Source organism: Rattus norvegicus, chromosome 9 (genome assembly GCF_021556685.1).
Source record: "Rattus norvegicus strain SHRSP/BbbUtx chromosome 9, alternate assembly SHRSP_T2T, whole genome shotgun sequence".
Classification (NCBI taxonomy): Eukaryota; Metazoa; Chordata; class Mammalia; order Rodentia; family Muridae; genus Rattus; species Rattus norvegicus.
In genome coordinates, this window is record NC_141542.1 from 15,192,023 (window position 1) to 15,207,370 (window position 15,348).

The window sequence follows — 15,348 nt, forward strand, 5'->3', positions numbered from 1 at the left end:
TGAGTAGAAATTTTGATGGGAATTGCATTGAATCTGTAGATTGCTTTTGGCAAAATGGCCATCTTTACTATATTAATCCTGCCAATCCATGAGCATGGAAGATCTTTCTATCGTCCGAGATCGTCCTCAATTTCTTTCTTCAAAGATTTGAAGTTCTTGTCATACAGATCTTTCACTTACTTGGTTAAAGTCACACCAAGATATTTTATGTTATTTGGGACTATTGTGAAGCGTGTCATTTCCTTAATTTCTTTCTCAGCTTGTTTATCCTTTGAATAGAGGAAGGCTAATGATTTGTTTGAGTTAATTTTATACCCTGACACTTTGCTGAAATTGTTTATCAGGTTAAGTAGTTCTCTAGTGGAACTTTTGTGGTTGCTTAAGTACACTATCATATCATCTGCAAATAGTGATATTTTGATTTCTTCCCTTCCAATTTGTATCCTTTTGACCTCCTTTTGCTGTCTGATTGCTCTGGCTAGGACTTCAAGTACTATATTGAATAAGTAGGGAAAGAGTGGGCAGCCTTGTCTAGTCCCTGATTTTAGTGCGATTGCTTCAAGTTTCTCTCCATTTAGTTTGATGTTAGCTATTGGTTTGCTGTATATTGCTTTTACTATGTTTAGATATGGACCTTGAATTCCTGATCTTTCCAGGACTTTTATCATGAAGGGGTGTTGAACTTTGTCAAATGCTTTCTCAGCATCTAATGAAATGATCATGTGGTTCTTATCTTTGAGCTTGTTCATATAGTGGATTACATTGACAGATTTTTATATATTAAACCATCCCTGCATCCCTAGGATGAAGCCTACCCGATCATGGTGGATGATCGTTTTGATATGTTCTTGGATTTGGTTTGCAAGATTTTATTGAGTATTTTTGCATCAATATTCATAAGGGAACTTGGTCTGAAGTTCTCTCTCTTTGTTGGGTCTTTGTGTGGTTTTGGTTTAAGAGTAATTGTGGCTTCATAGAAGGAATTTGGTAATGCTCCATCCGTTTCAATTTTGTGGAATAGTTTGGACAGTATTGGTATGAGGTCTTCTATGAAGGTCTGATAGAATCTGCTCTGGACCCATCTGGATTGGGTTCTTTTTGGGTGGGAGACTTTTAATGACTACTTCGATTCCTTTAGGAGTTATGGGGTTTTTTAGATGATGTATTTGTACCTGATTTAACTTTGGTACCTGGTATCTATCTAGAAAATTGTACATTTCCTCCAGATTTTCCAGTTTTGTTGAATATAGGCTTTTGTAGTAGAATCTGATGATTTTTTGAATTTCCTCTGAATCTGTAGTTATGTCTCCCTTTTCATTTCTGATTTTGTTAATTTGGATACACCCTCTGTGACCCCTGGCTAGTCTGGCTAAGGGTTTATCTATCTTGTTGATTTTCTCAAAGAACCAGCTCCTAGTTTTGTTGATTCTTTCTATAGTCCTTTTCGTTTCTACTTGGTTGATTTCAGCTCTGAATTTGATTATTTCCTGCCTTCTATACCTCTTGGGTTTATTTATTTCCTTTTGTTCTAGAGTTTTAAGGTGCGGTGTCAAGCTGCTGACTTATGCTCTCTCCTGTTTCTTTTTGCAGGCACTCAGAGCTATGAGGTTTCCTCTTAGTACCGCTTTCATTGTGTCCCATAAGTTTGGGAATGTTGTACCTCCATTTTCATTAAATTCTAAGAAGCCTTTAATTTCCTTCTTTATTTCTTCCTTGACCGAATTGTCATTGAGTAGAGGATTTTTCATCTTCCATGTATATGTGGGCTTTCTATCATTATTGTTGTTATTGAAGGCCAGTCTTAGTGTGTGGTGATCTGATAGGATGCATGGGATTATTTCTGTCTCCCTGTATCTGTTGAGGCCTGTTTTGTGACTGATTATATGCTCAATTTTGGAGAAGGTTCCATGTGGTGCTGAGAAGAAGGTATGTCCTTTTATTTCAGGATGGAATGCTCTATAAATATCTGTTAAATCCAATTGGTTCATAACTTCCTTAGTTTCTCTACGTCTCTTCTGTTTAATTTCTGTTTCCATGACCTGTCCATTGATGAGAGTGGGGTGTTGAAATCTCCTATTATTATTGTGAAGCACAATGTGTGCTTTGAGCTTTAGTAAGATTTCTTTAATGAATGTAGGTGCCCTTGCATTTGGAGCATAGACATTTAGGATTGAGAATTCGTCTTGGTGGATTTTTTCTTTGATGAATATGAAGTGTACTTCCTTATCCTTTTTAATGACTCTTGGTTGTAAGTCAATTTTACTTGATATTAGAATATCAACTCCAGCTTGTTTCTTTGGGCCGTATGGTTGGAAAATTGTTTTCCGGCCATTTACTCTGAGGTAGTGTCTCTCTTTGTCTCTTAGGTGTGTTTCCTGCATGCAGCAAAATGCTGGGTCCTCTTTACATACCCAATCTGTTATTCTATGTCTTTTTATTGGTGAATTGAGTTCGTTGATGTTGAGAGATATTAAGGAATAGTGATTGTCATTTCCTGATATTTTCATTGTTAGAGGTGGAATTATGTTTGTTTGTCTCTCTTTTGGTTTCATTGCAAGGAAGTTATATTCTTGCTTTCTGTACAGTATAGTTTCTCTCCTTGTGTTGAAGTTTTCGATCTATTATCCTTTGTAGGTCTGGATTTGGAGAAAGATACTGTGTAAATTTCATTTTGTCATGGAATATCTTGGTTTCTCCATCTATTTTAATTGAAAGTTTTGCTGGATACAGTAATTTGGGCTGGCATTTGTGTTCTCTTAGGGTCTGTATGACATCTGTCCAAGATCTTCTGGCTTTCATAGTCTCTGGTGAAAAGTCTGGTGTAATTCTTATAGGTCTACCTTTGTATGTCACTTGACCTTTTTTCCTTACTGCTTTTAATATTCTTTCTTTGTTTTGTGCATTTGGTGTTTTAACTATTGTGTGATGGGAGGAATTTCTCTTCTAGTTCAATCTATTTGGAGTTCTGTAGGCTTCTTGTATGTTAATGGGCATCTCTTTCTTTAGTTTAGGGAAGTTTTCTCCTATAATTTTGTTGTATATATTTACTAGCCCCTTAAGTTGGGAGTCTTCATTTTCTTCTATACCTATTATCCTTAGGTTTGATCTTCTCATTGTGTTCTGGATTTCCTGTATCTTTTGGGCTAGTAGCTTTCTGCATTTTACATTATCTTTGACAGTTTCATCGATGTTTTCTGCGGTATGTTCTGCTCCTGAGATTCTCTCTTTTATCTCTTGTATTCTGTTGGTGATGCTTGTGTCTATGGCTCCTTGTCTCTTACTTTGGTTTTCTATATCCAGTGTTGTCTCCCTTTGTGTTTTCTTTATTGTTTCTATTTCCATTTTCCATTCTTTCACCTGTTTGGTTGTGTTTTCCTGTAATTCTTTCAATGATTTTTGGGTTTCCTCTCTAAGGGCTTCTACTTGTTTCCTTGTGCTTTCCTGCATTTCTCTAAGGGAGTTCTTTATTTCTTTCTTAAAGTCCTCCATCATTTTCAAAAAATGTGATTTCAAACCTAAATATTGCTTTTCTGGGGTATTTGGATATCCAGTGTTTTCTTTGGTGGGAGTATTGGACTCTGATGATGCCAAGTCGTCTTGGTTTCTGTTGATTAGGTTCCTGTGCTTGCCTCTAGCCATTGGGTTATCTCTTGTGTTTGCTTGTCTTTCTGTTTCTGGGAGTGACTTGGCCCTGCTGTAGGCCTCTGTATTAGCACTCCTGTAGAACTGTTTTCCTGTTTTCTTTCAGTCTTTCCTGAGAACAGGTGCTCTGCTCTCAGCTATGGCAGCGCTCCTGGAGACTGTCTTCCAGCTCTAGGCGTGGGCACAAATCAAAGAATCCTGCTCCTGATTGCTTGTATAGGTCCTTGCACTCCTCAGGCACTGTTGGCACTATGTGATTCCCTCTTGGGTCTGTACTGTGGGCAGAGTGTATTCTCCTCTGACTTCTCAGGAGTATCCACAGGTCTGAGGTTCCAGCTCTCTCCCCCATGGGATTTGGGTGCAGGGAGCTGTTTGGCTGGATCAGTTCTGTCCTGGGTGCAGACCAGAACCACAGGTACCAGTGGCTGTCTGTTCCTTTATCCCTTTGTCCAGAGGCACTGTTCAATTTCCCCTTGGACCAGGGATGTGGGCCGAAGGGTGCAGAGGTTGCAGTCTGTCCTGCAGCCTCGGGATGTCTGCACCCCTGTGTGGTCCTCCCCCTTCCCCATGGGATTTAGGTACAGGGAACTGTCATATCAAGGTTCTAAAATGCGAATTATAACATATACAACATGTATTTATGTGCACGTACACATATATGTGTGTATTTCTGTAATAAACACATTTCTTTTTTATAAATTTTCTTTTATTGGATATTTTTATTTACATTTCAAATTTTATTCCCTTTCCTGAGTTCCCCTGCAGAAACAATCTATCTCCCCTTGCTTCTATGAGGGTGTCCCCAACCCACCCATCCACCTACCAACCTGGTCACTCCTCCTTTCCCTCCCCTACATTGGGGCATCTAGCCTTGATAGGACTAAGAGCCTCTCCTCCCATTGATGCTGGACAAGGCCATACTCTGCTACATATGCAGCTGGAACCATAGGTCCATCCCTGTGTACTCATAGGATGGAGGTTTAGTTCCTGGGAGTTCAGGGAGATCTGGTTGGTTTACGTTGTGGTTCTTCTTATGGACTTGCAAACCCCTTCAGCTCCTTCAGTCCTTTCTCTAACTCCTCCACTGGGGATCCTGTGCTCAGTCTAATGGGGACATGTGAGCATCCACATTTGTATTTGTCAGGATCTGGAAGAGCCTCTCAGGAGACAGTTGCATCAGGATCCTGGCAGCATTCAATTCTTGGCATCCACAATAGTGTCTGGGTTTAGTGGCTGTATATAGGATGGATCCTAAGGTAGGGCAGTATCTCGATGGTCTTTTCTTCAGATACTGCTTGACACTTTGTCTTCATATTACCTCCTGTTAGAAGTTTTGTTCCCCCTTCTAAGAAGGACTGAAGCATCCTCATTTTGGTCTTACTTGTACTTGAACTTCATGTGGTCTATGAATTGTATTTTAGGTATTCTGAGCTTTTGGGCTAATATTCAGTTATCAATGAGGACCTACCATATGTGTTTTTGTGACTGGGTAATTTCACTTAGGATGACATTTTCTATTTCCATTCATTTGCCTAAGAATTTGATAAAGTCATTGTTTTAATAGCTGAATAGAACTCCATTGTGTAAATATACAACATTTTCTGTATCCATTCCTCTGTTGAAGCACATCTGGGTTGTTTCCAGCTTCTGACTATTATAAATACGGCTGCTATGAACATAGTGGAACATGTATCCTTCTTATATATTGGAGCATCTCTTGGGTATATGCCCAGGAGTGGTATAACTGGATCCTCAGGTAGTAGTACTATGTCCAACTTTCTGAGGAACCTCCAGATTGATTTCCAGAGCGATTGTACCAGCTTGCCAACAATGGAGGAGTTTTCCTCTTTCTCCACATCCTCACCAGCATCTACTGTCACCTGAGTTTTGATCTTAGCCACTCTGGCTGGTGTGAGGTGGACTCTCAGTGTTGTGATTTGTATGTCTCTGATGACTAAGGGTGTTGAACATTTCTTTAGGTGCTTCTAAGCCATTCCAGTTTCCTCAGTTGAGAATTCTCTGCTTAGCTCTGTTCCATATTTTTTTCAATAGGGATATTTGGTTCTCTGGAGTCTAACTCCTTGAGTTCTTTGTATATATTGGATATTAGCCTTCTATCATATGTAGGATTGGTAAAGATCTTTTCCCAATCTATTTGTTTTCATTTTGTTCTAATGACAGTGTCATTTGCCTTACATAAGCTTTGCTATTTTATGAGGTGACATTTGTCGATTCTTAATCTTAGAGCACAAGCCATTGGTGTTCTGTTCAGGGAAATTTCCCCTGTACCTATGCGTTTGAGGCTCTTCCCCACTTTCTCTTCTATTAGTTTCAGTGTATCTGGTTTTATGTGGAGATCCTTCATCTACTTGGACTTGATCTTTGTACAAGATAATAAGAACAGATCGATTTGCATGCTTCTACATGCTGACCTCCAGTTGAACCAGCACCATTTGTTGAAAATTCTATCTTTTTTCCATTGGATGGTTTTAGGTCCTTTGTCAAAGATCAAGAGACCATATGTGTGTGGGCTCATTCAGTTCTGTTCCACTGATCTACCTGCCTGTCTCTGTACCAATACCATCCAGTTTTTTTTTTTTTTATCACTATTGGTTTGTAATAAAGCTTGAAGTCAGTGATGGTGATTCTCCAGAAGTTCTTTTATTGTTGAGAATACTTTTTGCTATCCTGAATTTCTGGTTATTCTAAATGAATTTGTGAATTGCTGTTTTTAACTCTATGAAGAATTGAATTGGAATTTTGATGGGGATTGCACTGAATATTAGGGACCAATGAGTGTTGTTTCCTATTATTTTTGTTTGTAGAAGTGGAATTATTTGTGTGGCCATCTTCTTTTGGGTTAGTTTAAAGAAGGTTAAGTTCTCGATTTTTCTCAGGTGTAGTTCCCTTCTTATGTTAGAGTTTCCCATCTATTATCATCTGTAGAGCTGCATTTGTAGAATGATAGTGTGTAAATTTGGTTTTGTCATGGAATACCTTGGTTTCTCCATCTATGGTAATTGAGAGTTTTGCTTCATATATTAGCCTGTGCTGGCATTTGTGTTCTCTTAGGGTCTGTATGACATGTGTTTGATCTTCTAGCGTTCATAGTTTCTGTTGAATCATCTGGTATAATTCTGATAGGTCTGCCTTTATGTGTTATTTGACCTTTTTCTCTCACTGCAGTTAATATTCTTTCTTTGATTTGTGCATTTGGTGTTTTGATTATGTGAAAGGAGGAATTTCTTTTCTGGCCCAATCGATTTGGAATTCTGTAGGCTTCTTGTATGTCTATGGGATCTCTTTCTTTAGGTTAGGGAACCTTTCTTCTATAGTTTTTTTGAAGATATTTACTGGTCTTTTAATTTGGTATTATGTGCTCTCTTTTATAGCTATTATCTTTAGGTTTGATCTTCTTATTGTATCCTAGATTTCTTTAATGTTTTGTTTAGAAGCTTTTTGTGTTTTGCATTCTTTGACTGTTGTGTTTTCGATGGCATCTTCTACCCCTGAGACTCTGTCTTCTATCTCTTGTATTCTGTTGGTGATGCTTGCATGTATTATTCCTGATCTCTTTCCTCGTTTTCTATCTCCAGGGTTTTCTCCTTTTGTGATTTCTTTATTGTTTCTATTTCCATTTTTGGATCCTGGATGGTTTTGTTCAATTCCTTCCCCTGTTTGGTTGTGTTTTCCTGTAATTATTTAGGGAATTTTTGTGATTCCTCTTTAAGAGCTTCTACCAGTTTACCTGTGCTGTCCTGTATTTCTTTAAGGGAGTATTAATGTCCTTTTTAAAGTCCTGTAACATCATCTTGAGATGTGATTTTAAGTCAGAATCTTGCTTTTCTGGTGTGTTGGCATATCCAGGAATTGTGATGGGGCAACTGGTTTCTGATGATGCCAACTGACCTTGGTCTTTGTTCCTTATGTTCTTTTACTTGCCCCTCACCATCTGGTTATCTCTGGTGCTAGCTGGTTTGCTGTCTTTGAAAGTGGCTTGATCCTCCTGTAAGTCTGCATGTCACCACTCCTGTAGTCTAGCTCTCTTGTGGCAAGTTCTGAGTACAGAGAGCTGTGACATAGTGTCATCTCTGGCTACAGATGGAAACCAGAAGGATCCTGCCCAGACTGCTCCTCAGTTCCTGTGTCCTGAGGGCTCTAGGCAGCTCCCTCTGAGCAGTAGTGGTGGTCTTACCTGTGTTCTCCAGTGTGGCAGCACTACTTGGATACCTCCTCTCTGCTGGTGGGATCTGGTTAAACACATTTCTGATTTCCCAGCTCTTTCTTTACTAAGAACCTCTGTTCTTGAAGGGTATCTAATATTTTAAGATTATTTTGAATATCAAATTCTTTTTTTTTTCTTTTTTTTTCAGAGCTGGGGACCGAACCCAGGGCCTTGCGCTCGCTAGGCAAGCGCTCTACCACTGAGCTAAATCCCCAACTCCTGAATATTAAATTCTTAAAAATTGTACTTTGAAACAGGATGGAACAGCTTTGCAGGAGATGGGAGAGTTTAAGGGAAAAAAAGAGCAGGTTTCGTTGTAGTAGAGAGCAGAAATTTTATTTTTTTCTTTTTCTTTCTTTATTCTTTCTTTCTTTGTGCTTTTCTATCTTTCTTTTTTTTCTGCTTTTCTTCTTTCTTTCTCTTTTACTTTGTTCTTTCTTTTTAAAGCAAACAAGCACAGGTCATTACCCCAGCACCAGCATCTGCAATATCAAGCTGGGTGATGCTGGGAGTTTGAGAGCAAAAGCTCATTAAAGTCAATGATTTGTGGAGGCTGCCTTTCTGCTTATGCTTCTCTTCAGACTGTATATGCAGCTCCCACTGTTAAATCTAAGAGTCAAGGGAATCTGAGAAATTGGAGTCCAGCTTTAGCTCTAGACCTAAAGTTTCTACCTTGCACTAGGCAATGAGAATTCAAATGTCTCTAAAGAGGAAAAGAATATTGGAAAAGAAATGTGGAAAACCATCACATTTTAAATGAATGAACTACATTGTGGAACATGTTTCTGCGGGGAGTTTGCATGAAACATGGAATACATCTGTCTTTATTGCTTCTGTAAGTTGAATGAAAAAGATGGGCATGGAGCCTGGACAGGACAGCACTGTCATGGCCCATCTGCTTATGAGCTGGCTACGAACCAGCTTCTGATGTTGCTTAGCCTGTCCTGGAGCCCTCAGAGCCATGCAGGGTTCACTGCTGGGAGAGAACTTGGCATGTGCAGCTACCTTACAGCTCTGCTCTTTCTAATAATTTCCTGTTTTTAGGGTTGTATGGGGTGTGGCAAAAGTACATGGCTCTATTCAACCCCATATGCAATAGTTTGTCAGAAGAGTTTGACCAAATAGTACCATTTCTGTGATATTTTCTATTAATATTGGATTAATTCCTTTTTTGCCTCTGTCAGAACAGCTTGTTCACAGAATAGTCTGGGCTGTGTCTCAAGGTTTTCACAACACTGAATTTTATCTGCACACATATGACATAAAAAAGGTTTGTACTTCACTCAGGTCTTAAAATTATCCTTTTATCTATTCTTATTTTTAAAACTAAGATTTCTCTTAAACTTTTAGCTAAAGTCAAGTGTTAAAAGAAAATAAAATTAGGTGTTTTGGGTTAGAATATCAACACCATCAATAATAAACACCGAAGGCTCATGAGTTACTTTCTAAGGCAGTGGTGTGTATAGTTTTAGATTTTATTTTTTTTTCAAATTTACTTTTATTTATTTACTCTCCATTAGTTTAAATCCGGGATGGGTACAGCATCGCATGGATTCTGTGTCCAATGGCCTTTGCAGGAAGGTTGCTTCGGAATTTGGCACGAACCATGCCACTGTTTCCATGGGCCTGAGTTAATTTTCCCGAGATCACTCAGGTTTTGTTGGTTTGCCTCCAGGAGTCACTGCATTGTTTTTTGCTTTGTACACATAAACACACTTCTTGCCTAAGTAGAACTCAGTTTCATCTCGGGCATAAATACCTTCACTTTTAAGAAGAGCCATGTGCTCTCTTTGGTTCCAGAGGCCTCGCTTGTAGCCAGCAAAAATGGCCTCGCACCACATCCTTCCAGACATACTTACTTGTTTTTTTTTTTTTTTTTTTGAAGTTCTGTTCCCAGCAGGCCTCCAAAGGCGCCAAGATGGCAGAAAGACACACACACAAACACACACACATACACACATACCCATTCAAACTAAATAGTAGCTGCCTATTCCTTCGGAAGTGCAATTTGTAATTTTTAAGAGTTAACAATTCATAATAAACATTTTCAGTACTAAGAATGTATGCCTTTTATTCTGATATTTCAGGACAGTGCACACCACACTCAGCAGTCAATCTTCTGTATTTTTTAATGGGATGTTCGTGAGGTACATGTGCAGGTGAATGAACAGGATATGAACAATTTTTGACAGTACGTGTCATTTTACTGTAGAGTTATGGCTGATAAAACTAGAGGTGAAGTTGTAAGTAATAAAGAGTATACCTGCGGGAAAGTTGAGAACTGTAAGAAAACCAAGTCATAATCTTTTTAATTCTAAGTGAAGTTTGTTTATAATAAAGTAAGTGTACACTTTTTCATGAAGTTAACTTATCCTTCAAATATATGTAGAGACAACATTTACAAATATTAAGATGAACAATTTAAAACTATACAGTTCCATATATGCACACTGGAGTTTCATTCATGCATAGGAAAATGGGTGGAAGCAGAAACTATTAAGGAATTAACCCAGACTCAGAAGACAAATACCACATGCTTTCTCTCATGTGCAGATCTTAGATTTTAATTTTTAATTATGTTTATATAAGTAGAGAAGTAGGATTATATTCATGAAACTAAAGAGGGATCAAAGGAAGAGAGAGCTTGTATGAAAGGAATGAAGGACAGGTTAACATAATGCAGATAACATGAAAGCAGAAAGGGGAATGTGTATTAGTTAATTTTCTATTACTATAAGAAAATATTGTGACCAAAAGCAATTTAGAGGAGAAAAGGTTTTTAAGGGCTGATTTTATCTTTCAGTTCTAGGAGAAAATAGTCCACCATGACTATGAAGGCATGGCAATTATCAGGAAAGGTCTGATGTAAAAAACAGGAAGATGGCTGGTCATGTTTTTCTCTGCACATAGGTAGCAGAGAAAGATAACAGAACTCCTAGGCCATTTTGTGAGGATCCTCTAGGCAACATGCTCATGGGAACATGTATCATTCAAATCACCATAGAAGGCTACAGAGCAAGGGAACCAGCAGGAAGATAGGGAAATTGTAGAAGGGAACAGATCTATACATACAAATCCGTATGCTTTACACATATACATACATAGGAAATACTTTTCTGTTCATTTTATGTATACTTTATATGTTGAGAAAAAATAATGATTTTACCTTTTTTTTTTTTTTTCACGAACCAACAAGCTGTTCTGAAAGGTCACTGAAACATTGTATTTCTCCTGAAAATACACCAGAGTTTTGGGTTTTCATTTTGGTTCTTAATAGCACTTGTTATTTATACTCTGTTTTTTGATATAATCACTCTAGTGAACATCAAGTACACTGTATCTTGATTTTAAATCTTACTCTCCTAATACTGAATGATGTTGAGGATCTTGAGACTGCTTTACTATACAGCCTAGCTTGAACTCAGTTTCCACATGGCAGATTGTTAAGAATTATAAGTATATATGGCATGTCTAACTTTGACCATCTTCATATGTATGTGTTCATTATCCATCTATACATTTTCCTTTATCAAAGGGTTCATATTTACTATTTTGTCAAATTTTACCTAGGGTGTCTTTAAGTTGTAGAAATTTCTTGTGTATATTTTTGGGATACTAAATCCTTGCTAAAGATGATTTGCAACCCTTTCTTTCCTCCTCTCTTTCTTTCATTCATCCATTCTTTTTTATCTTTTGTTCTCTGTTTTTCTGTCTGTCTTTCTGTTTAAACACCATTTTGTGAAATCTTTTTCACTTACTTTGGTACACAAAAGTTTTAAATATTGATAAACTCTAATAAATGTTTTCCTCTTGTTTGTAATGTTATATGAACAATCTAAGGGAAATTCAGAGTTTTAACATTTTACTCATGTCTTCTGACATGTTATGGTTCTAGCTCTTGGATTTGGGAAGACCATTTTCAGTTTATTTTTACATATGATGTGATGTAAATGTCTAAATTCAAGGGGCTGTCTAATTGACCCAGCAACAATTGCCAGAGTCTTTTTTCCCCCATTGAATGACCTTCACACTTTGTTCAAAATCAGTTCTCTGTAGATAGGCTGTGGGATAGTTTCTGCACTATTGATTCTATTCTAGCATATAATGCACATGTTTTTACAACAGTAGCAAACTGACTATCATTGCTTTGTAGCAAGTTTTAAATAATAAAATTTTCTCCTCCACCTTAATCTCTTTCTTCAAGATATTTTGGCTTTTTGGATACCTTTATCGTTCCTGAGAAATTTGAAAGTTGCCATTTTTTATTAATGACTTTGCTGTTTCTTGGGAATTTATGTCTTTAAGTGGTTACTGGAATTTTAATTGACTCTGCATCTGACTTAGGGCTAGTCTTGGGATCTTAAAAAGACTACCTTCCAATAGATGTTTTATCATTATTTTGCCACTTTTAAGTTTCTCAAACAATGTTTTGCAATTTTAGGTGTGTAAATCTTCCTCTGTCTTAGTTAAAATAATTCATAGTTACTTTTTTCCCTGCTGCTATAGTAAATGCAAATTCCTTAATATTTTTTCAGGTTCTTCTTTCCAAATGCATAAAAGTGTAATCGATTCTTATATATGGACCATGTGTCTTTCGACTTTGCTGAATTCATTTCTAAATTCTAGTAGTTTCTTCTTGTAGTCTGTAAAGGATATTCTAGTCATAAGCAAATCTGCAAGTATGGATAATATGTCTATTTCCTTTACTATTTCAAGGCCTGTTGGTACTTTGGATTGGTAAATGATAATGGGAAAAGGATATTATCCTAGGGCAACAGTCTTTAGCATCATTTCACACAGCCTAGGGGAAATTGCCTTCAGCATCTTCCATTAGATGGCATTAGCTGTAGGATTATTATGAATGTTGTTTTTTTTTTTTAACCAGGCAGATGACATACCTTTCTACTACCAACTCAATAAGTGAATTTGTTCATAAAGAGTTTTTATTTAAAATTTTTTCTTTCAGTTCCCACTATCATGCATATTTTATTTACTATGTAATGTGGCACATGATATTGGCTGATTCTCAATTTGTAGCAACACTTTTTCACTCATGAGTTGATTCTACTTGGTCATGTTTGTTGGCAGGTGATTTATTTTGTGTCTATACAAAGAATATTGGTTTATGTCTGGGTTTTTCTTAAAAATGTGTTTGTCTGTCTTTGGTATCAAGAAAGTGCTACCCTCAGATTGGCTTATGAATACTCTTTCCTTTTCTATATTTTTTAAATGACTTTAGCTGTTTCAGTTTCTTTTATTGAACCTCAAAGTTCTTTCATTCTCCTTCTATCTTAACTAAATTGCCCTTTCATTCAGCATGTAAAAATGTTAATCTAGATGCTGTATGCTAATATGTTCCTTTCTCTAGTATTAATTTCTATGATGTACTCCCATCTGCCATCTTGTGCTTTATTACTTCAAAGTCTCTAACTTTGCTCTTTTAAACTCTAATGATCTATAGTCAATTCTACGACTGTAAAATGTGCAGGTTATACTGCAGAAAACCAAACTTATGCTAACTTCTTAGAAGAATACTGAATTTTACTATTTATTTACTAGGTAATTTAGTTAATAACCCTTTTAGGCCATATTAGGTAGACCTCGTCTAGAATGTTCCTTACTCTAGAGTTGGAATGGCAGGCTTTTAGCAGTCTCAGGTGGATGTTGAATTGTTCATTGTGATTACTAAAGTCTTAAGTGCCAATCATGACAATGGAATGATATCTTTCCAATGAGAATTCAAGTAGCTTTGCTAATGAGTTAACTTTAATACCTTGAAAGTAATGGTAATGGCACATTTTCCAATCATGTGCATGTTCAATGTTCTTTTTGCCATTAGCTAGATAGAAAAGCATGAACCTGGCTTAAAAGGTTTCAGAAAGAGTGAGGATGACATTATGAAAAGCTGAAAATTAACTAATATGTTGGCAATTTAGAATTCTTCAGAGTGGTGTGAGAAATTCCTTTAACCCAAAAGAAGTCTTAAAACACTCTACTGTGTGTTACCATGTTTCAAGAACCCACTTGTACCTTGAACTTTAAGGATGAGGCAAGAATCCAAGCTTTCTATGTTAAGACTTCAGGGACTTAATTCAGCTCTGCTACTCTTCTGCTCTGGAGCCCCATAGAATTCATCGGTCTTGTAGGCTATTGAGTATGTTCAATTACAACACATTACTTATTTCCTAAATAATGATGAGCATAAACCACTGCTCTATTCTGAGTCTCTGGCCTGTGCTGTCTCTCGTTTCTGGCCACAGGACATGGGTTGACCACTCCCTCAAGTTCTTTGCCACCTTTGTCCCAGCAAGTCTTTCAAGAAGGACAGATTGGGTCAAAGGTTTTCGAGCTGAGTCTTTGTCTCAGTCACACTGCTAGGAACATTGCCTGGTTATAGAAGATGGCCAGTTCAGTTCGGTATCCCCAACTATTAGGAGATTTCACTAGGGTAACTCTCATGGATTCTAGCCATTTTCCATTGCACTAGATTACTACATTATCTTTAAATGTTGCTCTATTCCAATTGTCTCAGCTTTCTAGCCCAACTGTCATCAGAGGGCCTTCATCCAGCAACAGATGGAGCAGATGGAGAGACCCACAATTAAACATTAGGTAGAATCAGGGAAACCCCACAGAAGACAGGGAGGAAGGATTATAAGAGCCAGAGGAATACAGAACATGGGACACAGAATCAGCTAATCAGGGCTCATAGAGACTAATAGAAAATGAAGCAGCAAACATGTACTCTTTACACGTCTGAGTTAGGTTCACTGCATATACTTTATGCTTATGTAGGTTGGTATAGAACTCCAAACAATGGGAGTGGATGGTATTTCTGACTCTTTACTTGTGCTTGGAAACTTTTCTCTCCTACTGAATTGCCATATCCAGCCATGATATGAGGGTGTATGCTTGGTCTTACTGAGGTATCTTGTTAGTCCCTCAGAGGTATACATTTTTTAAGGGAAACAGAAGAAGAGTTGATGGTGGGGTAGAGGAGAGGTGGGAGAAGGGACTAGGAAGACTGGAGGGAGAACTACAGTCAGGATGTAATATATAAGAGAAGAGAACAGTTAAAAATAATAAAATGTATAGATCTGAAAAAAGAATGAATTTGAAGATATTCGTTTACAATTGTTATGATAATTTTAAGGAATACAAACTTTGAACACAAATTAAACCTTATTACCAACTTCTAAAAATGCATTCGTTCTGGTAGTGGACCTGTTTGACAAAAGACACAAAACAAAAACAGACTAAGAAACCCCAAAAACTGTACTCAAAAGGGCCCAACTGTAATTACAGCACCCCAAGAAAATAAGACAGAGGATCACTAGTTCAAGGCCATATTATACTACACAGAAAACTCAAATTTTGTTCTTACAATTCTAGGAAAAAAATAATTAAGTACCTTAAAATGTTCAAGGCTTGTGCATGTGTGTGTGCTTGTGGTACATGAAGTACATGAGTGTATCCTTGTA

At 37.3% G+C, this 15,348-nt stretch overlaps 1 pseudogene; it reads right to left on the reverse strand.

The window, feature by feature from the left end:
- Positions 1-9,388: 9,388 nt before the first annotated feature.
- Positions 9,389-9,720, reverse strand: LOC148003359 (large ribosomal subunit protein eL33 pseudogene; annotated as a pseudogene).
- Between the last annotated feature and the right edge of the window lie 5,628 nt (positions 9,721-15,348).